Source organism: Rattus norvegicus, chromosome 2, assembly GCF_036323735.1.
Source record: "Rattus norvegicus strain BN/NHsdMcwi chromosome 2, GRCr8, whole genome shotgun sequence".
NCBI classification, from domain to species: domain Eukaryota; kingdom Metazoa; phylum Chordata; class Mammalia; order Rodentia; family Muridae; genus Rattus; species Rattus norvegicus.
Genome location: NC_086020.1, coordinates 4,166,277 through 4,178,723, shown reverse-complemented (window position 1 = coordinate 4,178,723; position 12,447 = coordinate 4,166,277). Strand labels below are relative to the sequence as shown.

The 12,447-nt window shown below is 39.1% G+C and overlaps 1 pseudogene; it reads right to left on the bottom strand.

Annotated features, from left to right (window-relative positions):
* Nucleotides 1-1,596: 1,596 nt before the first annotated feature.
* Uba52-ps6 (ubiquitin A-52 residue ribosomal protein fusion product 1, pseudogene 6) lies at nucleotides 1,597-1,939 on the bottom strand (annotated as a pseudogene).
* Nucleotides 1,940-12,447: the final 10,508 nt, after the last annotated feature.

Genomic DNA, 12,447 nt, shown 5'->3' with positions numbered 1-12,447 from the left:
TTTCAGATTCTTTCACTAGTAGGGAGGGGCTGACTGTACAAAGACCCTTGGCTTTTGTGTTTTGAGCCCTTTAGGTGTTTTGACTGTCCTGTATAGCCTTCAGCCTGTGTATTGATCTTACACAGCCTGCAGTGTAAGCAGTTGAGAGAGCTGGTCTTGCTACCTGTGCCCTGTTCCCTGTTTAGAAGTGGAGGGATGTTGGAAATCAAAGTGTGCATGGGAAGGTTGACTTGGGAGAGAGATGCCTAGATCAGCCCATTGTTATCTGTGAGAAAGCTTTGGAAAGATACCTGCTGTGTTTTCAGTTGCTAATTTTCAGTTGTGAAGGTCTCATCTCAGGCAATCTTGACTTCATGTCCTTTTTTTTCTCTCACACTCAGGGAACCCCAACTATGTTGTGGCATTGGCGCCACCTTGTGTCCCAGCTCAGGGCTGTTGTTCTACCTCTGGTTGCCTAGGTTTTGCTTGGGGCTTGGGCAGGGAGCCTCTCAGTTAGCTCTCTGTACACCCTTTAGGTTCATGCTTAATTTCCACCCTGAAGCAGCTTTAGAGTGAAGCCCTAGTTGTTAATAATGAGTGGATGGGGGTGGATTTCCGTATCGGGTTACTTCGGTTCTAAGCCAGACATGGGTTTGTCAATTTGTTACTAAAATTTCCAACCCTAATAGCCCATGTAAAAGACACACAATCTAAATATTTTAATTATAAGTTATATGCCTACATTGGGCATATCTAATACAATACTAACATATTTCCCAATTCTAAGACTCCTTATTATTTCTGGTTGCTCCCAGCCACATGATTCTGGTGCATAGTGGCTTCCTTCTCTCCTCTTCCTTCATTCTTTTTCTCCTTCTACCTGCCACCCCCTCCTGAGCCTCCAGTCCCACCTTTCCTATTCAGTACCCAATCATAGGCTCTAACCTTTTATTTACCTATTAAAGTGGAGAGAAGGTTCACATAGCATCACCTAAGTACATGATGCACTGCTTGTGGGGTCGGGGCAACCCCTCTTGAGGAACCAATATGAACAATAATATACAAGCAGCATCAAGCCAAACCACTACAGTTTACTCGTAAGATCTCAGTTTTTAGTACAAAATCCAATAATGTTAGTTGTTTAAATGTGTTTCTTACTATATTTCTTACACAGCTGTTTTCCAAATGTGGGTTTGTCTGGTGTTCTATACCAGCATAGAGTATTCATAGTTAACAGTGTATTTTCTTGCCACCAATACATGAATTTTTGTTGGATATGCTAAAGAGTCATAATGGTTTTACACAGGAAAGCTAATTGTCAGAATTTTGTTTTGTTTTACAGTCAGGGTTTTCTGTATAGCCCTGGCTGTCCTGGAACTCACCTTGTAGACCAGGCTGCCTTCAGACTTACAGAGATGTGCCTGCCCTCTGTCTCTGAATGCTAGGGTTTAAGTCCTGGGCCCAGCTTGATATTTTTCTTTGTCATTCTCTCTCTCCCTCTCTCTCTCTCTCTCTCTTTTTTTTTTTTTTTGCCCCTGTCAATGGATTTTCTTTGGTCACAGGGTCACAGGCCAGGTATGGCCCCAGCCTTATTTGACCTTCTTCTTTGAGGCTCAGGTTGTTGGAGTGGCCGAACTTCTTGTAGCAGTTGACTACACTGTGTGCAGGCATGAGTAGCACTTGTGGCAGATCATCTTGTCACAATTGTAATTCTGGACAAGGTGACAAAGGGATGACTCGATGATGCCACTGTGCAGACACAGCACCAGGTGCAAGGTGGACTCTTTCTGGATGTTGTAGTTGGACAGAGTGTGGCCATCCTCCAAATGTTTGCCAGCAAATATCAGCTCTGCTGGTCGGTGGGATGCCTTCCTTGTCTTGGATCATTATTGATGGTGTCACTGGGCTCAATCTCAAGACTAATGGTCTTGCCCATTAGGGTCTTCATGAAGATCTGCATATTGGTATCTGCTACTTGTCCACCTTGTTGAAGAGAAAGAGTGGTTTGGGGTTTTTGGGGTTTTTTGTTTGTTTGTTTTGTTTTTTCCTTTTAATACTCAGATCATTTTGTTGACTTCTCGGTGTTTCTTGAGGGCTGGTATAACTTGCATTTTAAATATATTTACCTGGATCTTCACTGCTTGCTCTCTCCTTTATCTTAACAGGCACATGTCCTTTTTTTGGGACTGAATAGACTTTTTTTAAATTGTCTCCAGTCTGTGTTCTTCTTTCACTGCCCTTTTATGAGTCAGTTTTTCACAGAATTGGCTGTCACAGTGAACGAAAAATTTGCCCAGACTTTGAGACAAGTAGAAATGGGTGGCAGTTTTAGGACCTGTACTATCATATTTTGGAACACCAGGGGGATTATTAGAAGTAATATTATTATAACGTAGTGTTATCCTAATAGTTGGGTTATAATAATTCTTATTAACAATCTCTGGTTATTCTAAGTCAGTAATTTTCCTTATTAGATAATATTTACTTTCATCTCTATAAATATAACAGTCATGCGGCAGAACTAGTAACAGCTAATGATGAAAGAACAATTCCTTGTGTATATAGACTTTGTTTTTTGTGAACTACTTTTTGAAATATGTCGAATTATAACAGCAGTATTGTTGGTATCAGGAATTGCCATGAGCAGCGACACCATTTGGTAACTGTTGACATGGAAACAGCCCTACTTTCCCAGTATTCCTTTGGTCCAAATCCCAATTCCACGTGGGAGTAGTTATGTCATATTCCAAATGAAAGGCAGACTTCTTCTGCCCTCATGCTCTCTCTTCTCTTCATTCGTTTCTCTTCTTTCTCTTGCCCCTTTCCCTTGTCTTGTTCTCCCATTAAATTTCACCAAGTGGAACTGTGTTAGTTTTGTGTGCTCTATTTGGAAGGGTGTGGTGGGTATTTTATTACAACGAGATTTTAATAACAACAAGTATAATAATTAAAGGGCTTGGAAATCAGACTGACTGGAAATAAGTTCCAATTTGGGCACTCAGCTGTTGAACTTATATTACTAATATAAAAGTTGTGGGTGATAGTAATTTTTCCCTATACTGTTGTGAGAATTAATCTAACTCCTTGTAAACCTCTTGTGTTTTATTACTTATCAACAACATTGGGTAGTAGTAGCCATTGTAATTGTTTCATTAAATAAAATTTGTAGAGTTGTGCAGAATGGAGTTTATCAAAGCTAAATAGGTGAAACTACACATAACTAAATTGTATAATCAGATTTATCTGATAAAATTATAATCTTAAAGGAAGAAGGTTAGAATGTAGAATAGGAAATAATGCTATGCTATTGTTAGAAGTGACTTAACATTCAGAAAACTGAAGAAAAGTAAATTCATCTATTAAGGTGGTGTACAGTCCATAATATATCCTACATTATGTTAACATTTTTCTTAAATGTGATTTTTAAAAATTGACTATGTTTTTAATGAGAAGAATTAGTTTGGGTTTGAATGCTCTTTTTTTCCATTTAGGCAATATGTCAGTATTGAGGGCACCCAGACATCAGAGCTCTGGAAGGCATGTTGATACTGTTTTCTTCTTTGTCTCCTGGGTGTAAGAAGTATAACAGATCTTAAAGATCTGTATTCTTGTTTGTTTAAAAAAATTGACACATGAGAGAGAGAGAGAGAGAGAGAGAGAGAGAGAGAGAGTGAGTGTCCGTGTGTCTGTGTGTCTCTGTGTGTATCTGAAATGATAACAATATATTCTTTGGAAAGTATTTTGTTCTTTCTCAATTAAATTTATTCATTTGTTCAAATTGGCTACCCTTTATTATCACAGGTATAGGAAATTTAGAATAGTACTGCTTTAGTGTACGTTGAAATATACAGAGAAGAGTATCTTAAATTGAGGACTCCGTTATCTCACATAGATGAGAGTTTCTGGATATTTTCTATATCTTTTTATTGCACATTAAGGGGAATTTGCTGCTATACTGTGTCTTCAGACTTTCTCTTCTGTTCAAATAACTCCTCCCTTAATGTAGGTAAACATACTAACTTCTGGGTTTTGGATAATTCTGTATCATTGAGTTGAGTCAACTGGTCAGTCTGTTTTGCAAATGAAATTTCAGGTTTATGTGTGTACTACTTACTAGTATTAGAAGCATTTATTTAGCATTTTTCTTTAGTTCTTTCTGGACAAGATAGCTACATTTGCAGTTTCATTTGAAAGTCAGTTTTTCTCTTATGTGAAAATACTAGAAAATTCTAGATTCCCAACAAGGCTTTATTTTGTTCTGGATAGTTTTGACTCAGCTCTGAAAGGGATTTTTTTGAATGTAAAGGAATTGATTTTAGGCTAGGGACACTTACCTTCTGGTCTATTGTTCTTTTGTCTGGCTTATGTAGTGAGGCAGGAGAGCTTGTGTGTTATATGTTTCTTTGTTCTGAGCAACCTGCTCTCAAAATCTATTTATACCTACTTATACCAGAATTACAAAAGTCTGATTGTAGGTTTTTGTCTCATTTTCTTCTCCTACAATCTGACCTGGTATCCGAGTTGCCTGTTTTTCATTGTAAGAAATCAAAGGCCACAGAAAACTGACTCTGCTGCTGTTAGATTGAGTCAGTTCATCAAAGCCATGTTTGGTGGAGCAAGCTTTTAATCCTAGCAGGTGAACTTTTTTGAGTTCCCGGCCAGGCTGGTGTACATAGAACACCTTTTCATCCTGATGCTAACACCCAGCTGGAGTGGCATTATTACCAGAATAAACTGAAAGGAAAAGCCGGTGCACATAAGTTCTTTAAAGCAATAGTCCTCCAATGGATGGTCTCTGAATGTTGGCGTTGGTGTTGGTGCATTAGAAGTAAAAGTAGATAATAGAAGAAAAACTAGGGAAGCATCTGGAAAACACGGGCACTGGAAAAAATTTCCTGAACAAACATCAATGGCTTATGCTCTAAGATCAAGAATCGACAAATGGGATCTCATAAAACTGCGAAGCTTCTGTAAGGCAAAGGACACTGTGGTTGGGACAAATCGGCAACCAACAGATTGGGAAAAGATCTTTACCAATCCTACAACAGATGGAGGCCTTATATCCAAAATATGCAGAGAACTCAGGAAGTTAGACCACAAGGAGACAAATAACCCTATTAAAAAATGGGGTTCAGAGCTAAACAGGGAATTCACGGCTGAGGAATGCCGAATGGCTGAGAAACACCTAAAGAAATGTTCAACATCTTTAGTCATAAGGGAAATGCAAATCAAACCAACCCTGAGATTTCACCTCACACCAGTGAGAGTGGCTAAGATCGAAGACTCAGGTGACAGCAGATGATGGCGAGGATGCGGAGAAAGAGGAACACTCCTCCATTGTTGGTGGGATTGCAGACTGGTACAACCATTCTGGAAATCAGTCTGGAGGTTCCTCAGAAAATTGGACATTGAACTCCCTGAGGATCCAGCTATACCTCTCTTGGGCATATACCCAAAAGATGCCCCAACATATAAAAAAGACACGTGCTCCACTATGTTCATCGCAGCCTTATTTATAATAGCCAGAGGCTGGAAAGAACCCAGATGCCCTTCAACAGAGGAATGGATGCAGAGGATGTGGTACATCTACACAATGGAATATTGCTCAGCTATCAAAAACAATGAGTTTATGAAATTCGTAGGCAAATGGTTGGAACTGGAAAATATCATCCTGAGTGAGCTAACCCAAACAGAGAAAGACATACATGGTATGCACTCACTGATAAGTGGCTATTAGCCCAAATGCTTGAATTACCCTAGATGCCTAGAACAAATGAAACTCAAGACGGATGATCAAAATGTGAATGCTTCACTCCTTCTCTAAAAGGGGAACAAGAATACCCTTGGCAGGGAAGAGAGAGGCAAAGATTAAAACAGAGACTGAAGGGACTCCCATTCAGAGCCTGCCCCACATGTGGCCCATACATATACAGCCACCCAATTAGACAAGATGGATGAAGCAAAGAAGTGCAGACCGACAGGAGCCGGATGAAGATCTCTCCTGAGAGACACAGCCAGAATAGAGCAAATACAGAGGCGAATGCCAGCAGCAAACCACTGAACTGAGAATAGGACGCCCATTGAAGGAATCAGAGAAAGAACTGGAAGAGCTTGAAGGGGCTCGAGACCCCATATGTACAACAATGCCAAGCAACCAGAGCTTCCAGGGACTAAGCCACTACCTAAAGACTATGCATGGACTGACCCTAGACTCTGACCTCATAGGTAGCAATGAATATCCTAGTAAGAGCACCAGTGGAAGGGGAAGCCCTGGGTCCTGCTAAGACTGAACCCCCAGTGAACTAGACTGTTGGGGGGAGGGCGGCAATATGGGGAGGGTTGGGAGGGGAACACCCATAAGGAAGGGGAGGGTGGAGGGGGATGTTTGCCCGGAAAGCAAAGAATTATTATTAAGTATTAAATAAATTAAAATATATATATATAATTTTCATTTAAATATACTTAATATTTAATGCATATGCTTTATATTTACTGTATATCACATATATTAACATATATAAATCATATTCACTGTATATAACCGATACTTAACCTGTTTAATTTTTATTTAATATATAATTTGTATTTAATGTGGCTAATCTATATATACACACATGTGTGATTATGTATGTATCTATTATAGACAGACTAGATTTAACTAATATTTAATTCATATTTTAACATATATACTTAATATTTAATACATACTTTTTATTTAATGTATATAATAAATAAATCTTTTAAAAAAAGCAAAAGAAAAAAAAGAAGTAATAGTAGAATTAGAATAATTAGCTCTTTGAAGGCTTTAAGAATGCTAGTGACTGTAGAGAGAGTATCTTGTGTATTTGTATGGATATATCACCTTTCAGTTAAAAAAATTATGGCCTATAGGAAAGGGTAGAATAGAATGTGGGACATCCAGGAGGCAGAAAGAATTCTGGGATAGAGCCAGGTCAGAGAGATTTGCCCTGGAAAATGTGACCAGATAGACTCGTGGTTCCTGAGCACAGGTAATGAGCCACATGGCGGAATGTAGATTTGAGTAAGTGGGTTAGAATTTGTCAGAGAAGAGTCTAGCTCTATGGCCAAGGTATTTGTTAACATATTTTGAGTCTCTGTCTTATTTCTGGGAGCATGGGGCTTGGAGCAAGAACCGGGTCCAAACTTCTACAAGTGACAACATGAATCGAAACAAAATCTAAATCTGAGCAATGACCAGTGTATAGTTTTGGTTACTGGAACTGGAGGATGATGTTCACCTGGAACTCAATCCCAATTTAGGTTGGGAGTGAAAGCATGATTTTTTCATATTAACTAGATGAGCTATTAGCGCTGTGGCTTATGTCACCATGCAGACACTAAAGTTTAGGTTCTTCAGTATTTTTTAGAACTTAAAAGCAGACACCATGGTACCTAATCTCGGCTTTCAGGAGATGAGACCAAGAGAACAGAACTTTCAAGGGAAGGCTACAGAGCAGGGAACCCCGGCTCAAGGAAAGACACAACCACTATGGTAACCAGAGTCTAAATGCCTCATTTGACTGAGCTGGTTTCTTAGAAAAAATATTTCCCTAACTCTGTTGGAAAATTAGTCTTTTTACAATCACAAGATCTTCATTTGTTTTACTACCCTGCATTCCAGTTCCAAAGAAATTGGCAAGTCTTTCCCATTGGTTTCCTTGTAGAATAAATTATAAAACCACAAATATTAAAAAAAAATCATTGTTTTAGAAACACATTAACGAGAAGAAAGACATATAGCAGAGTAGAAAGGATCTAGATTTTGGTTTTATCCCAGGTACTTCTGTTTCCTGTTTTGTCAGATTTAAAAAAAAACAATGGTTATTTTAGAAACGACCCTGTTGAGGAAAAACAGAATCTGGCCATCTGGATTTCTTTTCTGGAATTAGTCTTTCTTGGTTGCCATCATCTGCTTACACGGTCCACCAGGAAGGGTGATTGTAGACACATATTTATAATTTATATGTGTATCAGTTTTTCAAGTTTTCTAGGGCTCTTATTAGCTGTTAAATGTTATCAGAAAATTTTGAGATTAGTGATTTGTGTCAGTAGATCTTGGGATAAATTCATGAGCTAGTTGAGTCTTTGTTTCATTGCTTGTGGTCAGTTTCTTCAGCATACTTGTGTACCATGTTGCTTTTTCTTTCTGAATTTCCTACTTCGTATTATTAAACAGATAGAAATTTAAGTTCTAGAAAGCAAGGGATGTGGAACTGAAGGAAGTACACAGTACGTGTCCCATGCTGAACACTAAGAAAATACTTAGTGAACATCTATCAAAATGAGGGAAAAAAAAAACTGTTGTGCATGTTTGTTGGTGTTTCTAAGTTCCTTTGTTGCTCATTCTGGTGGGTAGACTCCAAGTCAGCTGCTTGTTTTAGTAGTCTGCGTCTAGATTTTGACCTGGGTAGGTGCTTGTTCTTTGAAAATAGCAGGAAACTAATCTTCTTTTGTCTTGCTTTCCATCACTGGCTGGCCAAGCATGGTTTTGCAGCAGAATATTTTCCTTGCTTACTTAATTAGCTGCATCTTATTAGCCACTGGATTTTTAAAATATTTAACATCCTTTTATAATTCATATCTTTTTCATTACTTTTGGATGGGCCACCGGAAGTCAAATATTAGAGGAAATGTTTAAGTTCCACAAAATGAAATATTCCTTTCCTTTAAAAAGTGGTCATAATACTTTGATACTATATTCTTGTTTTAACTTCATGACATTCATTTTTGTATCTTAAGGTCTTTGACCCATTTGGAGCCTGTAAAAGTATTTGATAGATATAAAATGACTAGATTGTCTTTTACTAAATTTACAGCCAAACCTGTGCCTAAAACTCCTTTTCCAATGCCTTTCTTCTACTTTTTTCCAATATCACATTCTCTGAGTCATTATTAGACATCGCACAAAAATTAAATGTACAAAGAGTCATTTTAGAAGTTAGTATCTTTGACTTCTACACATTAGCTCTATAAAAATCGGGTCTAATATTGACTTGTATTGTTAGATGAAGCATCTTTCGTGTTTTTTGGAAACTGATTTCTTGTTCCTTATACTAAGAAATTAGGTCAATGTAACCAGAGCATTTGATCCATCTGTGACTTCCTTTGTGTGCTGTTTCCTGAATCATCTCTTTGATGATTCCGTTTAGACCTATTTAATCTCTGCACATGTTTGGGGCCTTTTACAAACCCTTCCTGGATTCCCAGGATGCAGATGTTTTCTACCCTGTTAGCAACTTTACTTTTCATTCTACAAGAGCAACAATTTAAATTCTATTAGTGACATTCTGACTCTCAGTGATTACTCTTTCACAATTTTGTGTCTTGGTCTCTGATTTCTCCAACTATTCCTCCACATCCTTTCTCCATGTGCTTGTCTAGTTTGCCCTCCAGTGAGGACCGTGTATCCTTGCATTTCCATGAATCTCAGATAGAGTAGCTCACTCTGCTTGTGGAGAGACCCATGCACTCTGCTGCACTGTGGATCAGGTCAGCTAGCCCAGTGAAGAGGAACACTATGGTGTTGCCTCTCAGGCCAGGGCAGTGAGGGTGCATGGCCAACACTCAGTGGTCAAAGATGAACTTTGCATAATTTCCAAGTGAGACTCTAATTTTAAAACTCCTTAAAATATAAAGGTAATGCAACTTCCTTTTAAAGCTTAATTCATGGTTGTAACTTTGGAATATAATATATCATGACTGTTGTCTTTGTTTAGTGGCATTTTCTATTGGATTGTTATTGATGACACTTAAATTCTTCCAGATTAAATAGTGGACTGTTGTGAAAACACTGGATAATCTGCTCAGTTTGTCTTGAGTTTGTAAGAATGTGCCATCTACTTACATTTTACCAGAAGCCATAGGTATGGGTCCTAGGATCTGAAAATATCTGTATGGGCTGTGTATTAGGTAAAGATGTTGATGGTTATTGGTCAGATAAGGAAAAGGTATTGGTGGAATTGTATTTAAATGCTCCCTACATACTGGCTCCCAAGATCTGGAAGCCCTGAGGGGCAGATCCTCAAGTACCCCGAGTGATGATTTGTAAACTTTGCTTCTTAGTTTAATTCATCAAAAATGGATAGAGTTTATGATTAGGCAATAGAAGAAGAAAGGTGGGACTTGAGGATGGAGTGGAGGGTCTCAAGAGAGAGGAGAAGGGGGAACAAGACAAGAGACCAAGGGAGGAGGAAACCACCATGTAAGGAGATGGACCCTGAGCATATGGCCTGGAAAAACAGCAAGTAACAAGGGACATTATGGAATGGAAATAGGTTAGTATAGCTCTAAACCTGCCCTATTAGGCTTATGACCTGTAAATAAAGTACCTGGATTGTGTCTTTTATTTGGACTAGTTAGAGTAAATTCCTTTTATAATTGGTGCCCTTGAGTCTGAGAATAAGTCTCATGCTCTACTGAAATGAAGTTAGATATTATACTGTGTATTTCTGGTGGTGCAATAACTTTGCAGTTTTTCATAGAGTATTGAGGTGTTTCAATATGTGTGAAAAAGAGGCAGTGAGTAGTTTTTTTTTTGCTTTCTTTTTTTTATTTATTTTTTTTATTAACTTGAGTATTTCTTATATACATTTCAAGTGTTATTCCCTTTCCCGGTTTCCGGGCAAACATCCCCCTCCCCCCTCCCCTTCCTTATGGGTGTCCCCCTCCCAACCCTCCCCCCATTGCCACCCTCCCCCCATAGTCTAGTTCACTGGGGGTTCAGTCTTAGCAGGACCCAGGGCTTCCCCTTTCACTGGTGCTCTTACTAGGATATTCATTGCTACATATGGGGTCAGAGTCCAGGGTCAGTCCATGTATAGTATTTAGGTAGTGGCTTAGTCCCTGGAAGCTCTGGTTGCTTGACATTGTTGTGCTTTTGGGGTCTCGAGCCCCTTCAAACTCTTCCAGTTCTTTCTCTGATTCCTTCAACGGGGGTCCTATTCTCAGTTCAGTGGTTTGCTGCTGGCATTCGCCTCTGTATTTGCTGTATTCTGGCTGTGTCTCTCAGGAGCGATCTACATCCGGCTCCTGTCGGTCTGCACTTCTTTGCTTCATCCATCTTGTCCAATTGGGTGGCCGTATATGTATGGGCCACATGTGGGGCAGGCTCTGAATGGGTGTTCCTTCAGACTCTGTTTTAATCTTTGCCTCTCCCTTCCCAGCCAAGGGTATTTTTTTTCCTCATTTAAAGAAGGAGTGAATCATTCACATTTTGATCCTCTGTCTTGAGTTTCGTTTGTTCTAGGAATCTAGGGTAATTCAAGCATTTGGGCTAATAGCCACTTATCAATGAGTGCATACCATGTATGTCTTCCTGTGATTGGGTTAGCTCACTCAGGATGATATTTTCCAGTTCCAACCATTTGCCTACGAATTTCCTAAACTCGTTGTTTTTGATAGCTGAGTAATATTCCATTGTGTAGATGTACCACATTTTCTGTATCCATTCCTCTGTTGAAGGGCATCTGGGTTCTTTCCATTTTCTGGCTATTATAAATAAGGCTGCGATGAACATAGTGGAGCACGTGTCTCTTTTATATGTTGAGGCATCTTTTGGGTATATGCCCAAGAGAGGTATAGCTGGATCCTCAGGCAGTTCAATGTCCAATTATCTGAGGAACCTCCAGACTGATTTCCAGAATGGTTTTACCAATCTGCAATCCCACCAACAATGGAGGAGGGTTCCTCTTTCTCCACATCCTCGCCAGCATCTGCTGTCACCTGAGTTTTTGATCTTAGCCATTCTCACTGGTGTGAGGTGAAATCTCAGGGTTGTTTTGATTTGCATTTCCCTTATGACTAAAGATGTTGAACATTTCTTTAGGTGTTTCTCAGCCATTCGGCATTCCTCAGCTGGGAATTCTTTGTTTAGCTCTGAACCCCATTTTTTAATAGTGTTATTTGTTTCCCTGCGGTCTAACTTCTTGAGTTCTTTGTATATTTTGGATATAAGGCCTCCATCTGTTGTAGGATTGGTAAAGATCTTTTCCCAATCTGTTGGTTGCCGTTTTGTCCTAACCACAGTGTCCTTTGCCTTTCAGAAGCTTTGCAGTTTTATGAGATCCCATTTGTCGATTCTTGATCTTAGAGCATAAGCCATTGGTGTTTTGTTCAGGAAATTTTTTCCAGTGCCCATGTGTTCCAGATGCTTCCCTAGTTTTTCTTCTATTAGTTTGAGTGTGTCTGGTTTGATGTGGAGGTCCTTGATCCACTTGGACTTAAGCTTTGTACAGGGTGATAAGCATGGATCGATCTGCATTCTTCTACATGTTGCCCTCCAGTTGAACCAGCACCATTTGCTCAAAATGCTATCTTTTTTCCATTGGATGGTTTTGGCTCCTTTGTCAAAAATCAAGTGACCATAGGTGTGTGGGTTCATTTCTGGGTCTTTAGTTCTATTCCATTGGTCTCTCTGTCTGTCTCTGTACCAATACCATGCAGTTTTTA